The sequence below is a fragment of the Babylonia areolata genome, chromosome 25 (genome assembly GCF_041734735.1).
Source record: "Babylonia areolata isolate BAREFJ2019XMU chromosome 25, ASM4173473v1, whole genome shotgun sequence".
Classification (NCBI taxonomy): Eukaryota; Metazoa; Mollusca; class Gastropoda; order Neogastropoda; family Buccinidae; genus Babylonia; species Babylonia areolata.
In genome coordinates, this window is record NC_134900.1 from 23,324,685 (window position 1) to 23,332,184 (window position 7,500).

The 7,500-nt window shown below is 49.2% G+C and overlaps 1 long non-coding RNA gene across 1 annotated transcript in view; it reads right to left on the reverse strand.

Annotated features, from left to right (window-relative positions):
* Window positions 1-4,318, reverse strand: part of LOC143299995 (uncharacterized) — a 53,133-nt gene extending 48,815 nt beyond the window's left edge. The window contains exon 1 of the long non-coding RNA XR_013057595.1: window positions 4,158-4,318. This is a non-coding gene — a long non-coding RNA (uncharacterized LOC143299995). The remainder of the gene's footprint in view (window positions 1-4,157) is intronic.
* Window positions 4,319-7,500: the final 3,182 nt, after the last annotated feature.

Genomic DNA, 7,500 nt, shown 5'->3' on the forward strand with positions numbered 1-7,500 from the left:
TAAGTACACAAATATGATATATGCGTGCGCTCACGACCTGCCGAGTGCGCTGTAGGGTGTCCAGCCTAGCAGATGTGGGTGTATGGATTTGTCCTAGCGCCCTGACGCCTTCTTGAAAGAACTGGAACTCCATACCCTCCCCCCGACCCCCTCCCACCACTCTAAACGCATTCGGAAAGAGAGGAAGACTTGAGAGAAAATTTGATAAAAGTTTTAAATTAATTATCGGAGGTAAGGACTGTCGAGGAAGAGATATGAGTGAGTGTGTATATGTGTGCATGCACTCTACACTGTGTGGGTGCGTGCGTGTGTGTGTGTGTGTGTGTGTGCGCGCGGGCGCGTGCGTGGGGGTGTGTGTGACTGTGTACCCATGAGTGTAAATGCACGTTCGTGTGTGTGACTATGCAAGGACACATTCGTGATGTTCTGCGCGCGCGTGCGTGCATCTCTCAGTCCATGGAAAACACAATCACACACCGCGTGCAACCCTTGCGCGAACTGCATTTCTCACAGCATCAGATAGATTGATTAAATAATGATTAGATGAACAGCAAGGAGGGGCGTAGCAGAATGGTTAAGACGCTCATCTGCCAATATACAGAGTCCGTGAGGGTCTGGGTTCGAATCCCGCTACCGCCGTTTCTCCCATATTCTCTTACTGGAACATTGAACTGAACGTATAGTCTTTCGGATGAGACGATAAACCGAAGGCAACGTGTGTGTTGTCCTCTGGCAAAATTCTGTAGAAGAAATCCACTGTGATGGACAGATGAATATATATATATATATATACATATGCATGCCCTCATGGCTTGGGTTATGCTGCTTGTTTGGCATCTACCACATGTGGTGTGATGTGTATGGATTTGTCCGAACACAGTGACGCCTCCTTAGGAAACTGAAACTGAGCAACAAACTAAGAAGTGAGACAGAGAAAGAATGAAAAAATCCTGTTTCTCTGGGGGGTTTTTAACCTCTTTTTTTTTTCTTTTTTTTTCCAAACATAAGTAGACAAGTCTTCCGTGTGCACACAGCGGCCCATGTTTCATTCCTGATTTTAGTTCAGTCATTTGCTTTCAAAACTATCTTTCATGATACAGTTTCTTAGTGTATTTAACAAACTTGAAAAGCCAACTGTTCAAACAGGCTTTGGGTGTGATGAAGCACAGCTAAATGTCTGCATTCTTTCTCCTCCTGCCCACCCCACTTTGCCCTCTACTGAAATCACCATGTAGTGTGTGTGGGAGGGGTGGGGGATTGTGTGTGCGTGAGCGTTTATGTGCCCGTGTGTGCGTGTGTAGTGGCTTTTTTTGTTTTTTGGTCTGTGTGTGTGTGTGTGTGTGTGTGTGTGTGTGTGTGTGTGTGTGTGTGTGTGTGTGTGTGTGTGTGTGGTTGGACATATCTGCAGTTTGTAGTATTGTCTTCGTGTATAGATACACAAAAATGCGCGGTTTTTTATGTGCAGAGGTATGTTATTATGAACTATTGTATATGTGTTGCTTCATGTAAGGCGCTTTGAGCTAAATGATTACTGACATGGGGAGTTTGCGCCACGTAAGTACTATCTGTTATCATCATTGTTTACCTATTTGTTTTTCTTTGATTACGTCGTGCCTTACAAGACAAACCTGAGTGGGCACGGCGTGATCAGCACGTTGGGTTTATCACTGATGTGCCAGTCAAGCGTTTATGGATCACCCTGCACGCTTTGACAACGAACTGAAACCTCACCAAGTCAAAGCAACAACAACAACAACAACAACAACAACACACACACACACACACACACACACACACACACACACACAGAGTCGTTTGAAAAGCGACACGCCCCTATGCGACCCAATCAAAGTGCCTGTTACAAAGTCACACCCAAGTGACGATTACGATGACAGAACAAGCTCAGTTCCGACCGGAGACTTTCCGGAGTGCACGTGCACTGTGAAAGTGAAAGTGAGTCCCCGCGGACCGGTGTAGCAGCATATTTGTTGTACCCCTCCCACCCCCTTGTTGTTGCTGTTGTTGTTGTCCCCCCCCCCCCCCCCAACCTCCCCCATCTCCCCTCCGGGGTAACTCTGTCTGGCTTAGATTTGGCTCTGTGTCGACTGGTCTGGGATGGGGGAAACTTCAGCTCAGTGAGAAATGATCCACTCCCTTCCACTACCACCACCACCACCACCACCACCCAAAGTCAGGTTTTACCTCTAGGTGCTTTACAAAACACATGTTGTTGGATGTGGGGGTTTTCTTATGTTTTATTTTCACATAACAAATCACATTAGTGTTATGCCGTATACATACCAAAAATGCCATGAGCAACCCCCCCAGCCCCCCCCCCCCCCCCACCCACACACACACACACCACGGACGTCCGTGCACACACACACTCTCTCTCTCTCTCTCTCTCTGTCTCTGTCTCTCGTGCTTACACGTTTACCAGTGTTAAGAAGAAAAAAAGACGATGGTTGATGGAAGTGTGTATGAACGTCTCTATCTCTGTCTCTGTCTCTCTCTCTCACACAAACACACACACTCTCTCTCTCTCTTTCACACACACACACACACACACACACACACACATATGGATTTGCCCGAACGCTGTGTCCGGCTGCCATGAGAAACTGAAACTGAAACTGTAGTCATTAACCCCGTTGAAAAGGAGTCATTTTCAACCAGACAGCAGGGACAGGATAGATCCTTACTTACTGAGCCACAAAGCACACAGGGGGTGGGGAATGGGGGGTTAAGGGAGGGAGGGGGGCGATCATTCGAAGATTTATGTCATTATGATACCGGGAAAAAATTCAGCGAGGGGGGTACTTTGACGATGTCACATCCGAGGCTGTCAGTTTCCGTATGTGTGTACAGTAAGAACTTTCCGCGTCCAAGCCACCGTTGTATCAGTTTCTGAGCCAGTATTCATTTCTGAAAAAGTGTCTTCTTCTCTGCAAGGGACAGACGTGGACTGTTTTGGATTGAGTGAGTGACCTTGAGCCGCTGAGACTTCGTCGGAAGATTTGCATAATCGGAGTTCTAGGAATTCGCGCCCGCGCATGCGCACGCATCCTACTTCACCGTCCGCCTTTCCCGACACACTGAATGTGTGCGTGCGTGTGTGCAGGTGATTGTACAGAAATGGACGCACGCGCCGCGCACGCACACACACACACACACACACACATAATCGTATACGCACACACCCACTGTGCACGCAAGCAGACGTGTGCACACACATGCATACGCACAGGCGCGCGCATGCACGCACGCGCGGCATCAGTGCACTGACGCAAACACACACACACTGACTCACGCGCGCGCGAGCTGAGAGAGAGAGAGAGAGAGAGAGAGAGAAGCCCAATTCAAAACTCTTCCTGAATTGAAGCGCGCTGTCCGTTAATGTCAACTCAAGTGCGCGCATGTTTCAGACTGTCCTGAGCGCGGGTAGATGCACACTTCACCAGCCCGCGCCTTTTGAATCAGTTTGTAAGCGTTTCTCTCTGTGTCATTCACAGCTGCACCGCAGCATGCAATCTTTCGCATAATATCGACACGCGTTTGTTTTGCAGCTACATACATACCTAGTAGCAAACGCACAAGTTTTCACGGCGCAAATTTTGTACACACAAAACAAGTTATGCGAATGCGTGTGCGCACACTAGAAGGTATATCTAGTGCACAGAGGCGAGAGTGTCTGTCGAATGCATGTCGTGCGCGCGTATCATCATCATCATCATCATCATCACACACACACACACACACACACACACGCACGCACGCACGCACGCACGCACGCACGCACGCACGCACACACACACACACACACACACACACACACACACACACACACTCGAACACACACACTCGAACACACACACACTCGCGAGCACACACTCACACACACACACACACACACACACACACACACACATACTGCCTTTCCCCCCTTCACCACTCTATCCGTCTCGTATTATGTGTGTGTGGGGGGGGTGCGTGGGAGGTAAGGGGGGGGGGGGTCAGGGTGCGCGCGCGCTCGTGCATGCAGGCGTCGATTGATGTGCTCATGTTAGTGTGTGTGTGTGTGTGTGTGTGTGTGAATTGTGTGTGGGTCCGGTGCGATTTTTCAAAAGCGACAGAATACTTCCAGTGTGACACGCTACCTTCCAGAGAATCCTGTTTTGCTGTTGTTGTTGTTGCTGCTGCTCATGCTCTTGTTGTTTAGTGGTCACGTGGTGGTGTGGTGGTGGTGGTGTACGCTGCCTTCAAGAAGATCCTGTTTGGCTGTTGTTGTTTTTTGGTGGTGGTTGGAGTGGTGCCAAACATTCCGATCTGGGAGAGAGAGAAAAAAAAGAGAAAAGAAATAAAGCAGGAATTAATCCAGGAAAACTACGTGGGGTGGTGGTGGAGGGAGAGGGGTGGTGGCAGTGGTGGTGGAGGGAGAGGGGTGGTGGCAGTGGTGGTGGAGGGAGAGGGGTGGTGGCAGTGGTGGTGGAGGGAGAGGGGTGGTGGCGGTGGTGGTGGAGGGAGAGGGGTGGTGGCAGTGGTGGTGGAGGGAGAGGGGTGGTGGCGGTGGTGGAGGAAGAGGGGTGGTGGCAGTGGTGGTGGAGGGAGAGGGGTGGTGGCAGTGGTGGTGGAGGGAGAGGGGTGGTGGTGGAGGGAGAGGGGTGGTGGCGGTGGTGGTGGAGGGAGAGGGGTGGTGGCGGTGGTGGTGGTTGAGAGGTATGGTGGCAGTGGTGGTGGAGGGAGAGGGGTGGTGGCGGTGGTGGGCAATAACAGACGACAGGGAACAGAGGGAAGAGAGCGAGAAAAGGGGCGGGGGGAGGGGGGAAGGGAGGGAGAGAGAGAGAGAGGTGGGGAGAGGGAGAGGAAGAGAGAGAGAATAACAGAAGAGAGGCAGAAAGAGAGGAGACACACAACACACACACACACACACACACACACACACACACATACACAAACGGACACACACACACACACACATACACACGCGCGCGCGCGCACGCACACACACAGCATACACATACATAAAATACAACCATCCCCTATCCCACTCCCACCCAAACACACACACACACACACACACACACACACACACACACACACACACACACACAACCACACCCTATCCTACCCCCACCCATACCCCCACCCAACCACCAACCACACACACACACACACACACACACACACACACGCACGCACACACGCACACACACACACACACACACACACACACACTTCCAAATACTTCCTTCTCGCCAAGCACGTGCAGAAAAAAAAGTTCCGCGCGGAGCACAGACAGCGCCACACGGCACGATGTTCATCACATTGTTGTCGGCCCCAGTCCCAGTCCCCCCTGCCCCTTCCAGATTTCTCGGGAACCAAGGCACACAGGGAAACTGACGAGGCGACCCTTGAGGATGAAGGGCCAGAGTCCTGTACTTCCTGTCCTGTCAGTGTCCCGTTCAGTGTGACTTGCAAGGTGTCGAAGGGTACTGACTGGCCCAGTCACGTTCTTTCACACCACATCTGCTTAACACAACGGTTTTTTTTTCTTCATTGTTTATTTACTCCTTTGTTTACCAACAAAACAATACCATTTTTGGTGGGAATTTGCGCAAATTATAAATGGACAATGCCGTCATATTTCAGTTAAATAGCTGCAAAGCTGAGTGAGTTATGATGATTTGAATGAAAGTGTGTGGGGTTAATTCTTCAGTCACGAATTTCGGCGAAGGATAAAATAAGGAGTGAATGCCTGGTCTGGAGAGAGCTACCATAGGTTAGTGTAAATGAAATAACATGAAATAATTCGAAATAAAAAGATATGTGAATACTATAAAGGACAAAAAAGTGAAGAAGAAAAAACGAAGGCAAATTATTATAATGCAAATTTATTTTGGGGGTTGTTGGGGCTTTTTGTTGTTGTTTTATGCCATGGAAATGAGGTGTTATCACAAGATACTAAACATCAGATACACTGATCACATCATCAATGAACAACAAGTGCTTCAAACCATCACGCAGCACACTGGACCTTATGAAGATCTGCTGACATCAGTTGAGAAAATAAAGCTAGGCTGGCATGGCCCAGGAAACAAGATCCATTGGGCTTGATAAAACAGTCCTTCAGGGAACTGTTGAGGAGGGAGACGGAGGGGGGGGGGGGGGGGGGGGGGGGGGGGGGGGGGGGGCGGAAACAACAACAACAACAAAACACAAAGACTGAAATCATTGCAGAATGGACAGAACAACCAGTTGCGGAGATCCAGGACTTTGACACACAACCCACAAACCTGGAGGAATCTGGTGAACAGTTCTTCTGAAGATGAAGATGGTGAAAGTGATGACGATGATGATGATGATGATGAAGGAGGAGGAGGAGAAGAAGAAGGAGCAGTAGCAGCAGGAGAAGAAGAAAGAAAGACAGAAAGAAAGAGAAGGAGGAGGAGGAAATGAAGCAAAACATGGAAGGGAAAATAATGTGCACTACAATTGAAAGGGCAAAGTCCACAGTGTAGGTGTCTCTTCTCCATTGTCTGCGTGCATGGTTCTTGTGTAGGTCCGCTGGTCGGTTTGATTCCCCGTGTGTGTGTGTGTGTGTGTGTGTGTGTGTGTGTGTGTGTGTGTTCATTCGTTCGTTCTTTTGCTTAGCGTCTATCCACATTTGTGATTTTAGATGAAAATCCATCATCTCCACCACCCCACCTATGCCTTGAATTGTGTGTGTGTGTGTGTGTGTGTGTGTGTGTGTGTGTGTGTGTGTGTGTGTGTGTGTTTGGTGTGTGTATGTGTGTGTGCGTGACATGTTTATGTGTGTGTGTGTCTATCTGTCTGTCAATCTGTGCGTCTGTGTGTGTATACGTGCGTGCTTGAGTGCGTGTGTGTATGTTGTATGTGGATGTGTGTGAGAGATATAGACAGACAGACAGACAGAGAGAGAAGCAGACAGACAGACAGACAGACAGACAGAGAGAGAAGCAGACAGACAGACAGAGAGGGATAGAAAAACAGAGATAGATAAATACAAAGACATAGAGAAACGTCGAGGTCACATAAGTACCTCCCCCCCCCCTTACCTCCACCCCCCCCCCCCCTGACCCCCTAAACGTACATCAAAAGCAAAACTACAGAAATAACGTCCGCATTTCTCAACAAAAGACATCTTCACCAGAAACAAAATGCACAACAAGACACACACACACACACACACACACGTGGAGACACACGGAAATATCGAGGTGATTAAGCACCTCCGAAACACGATCAGATGCAAAACTGAAGAAATAATGTCCGCATTTCTCAGAAAAGCCCGTATTCACCGTGAATATATGATGATAGTCAGTCGTTTTCGACTTTGACCATCAGAGCAGCCGAGGAAGTAACTGCTGTCCCGACTATCTGGGCTAGAATTTGATTACAGTGGAGAGTGTCTTGCCCAAGCTGCATCCCCATTCTCTCGGCCAAGAGGGTTTTAGGACAGTCGGCGTTAGGATGGTTCCC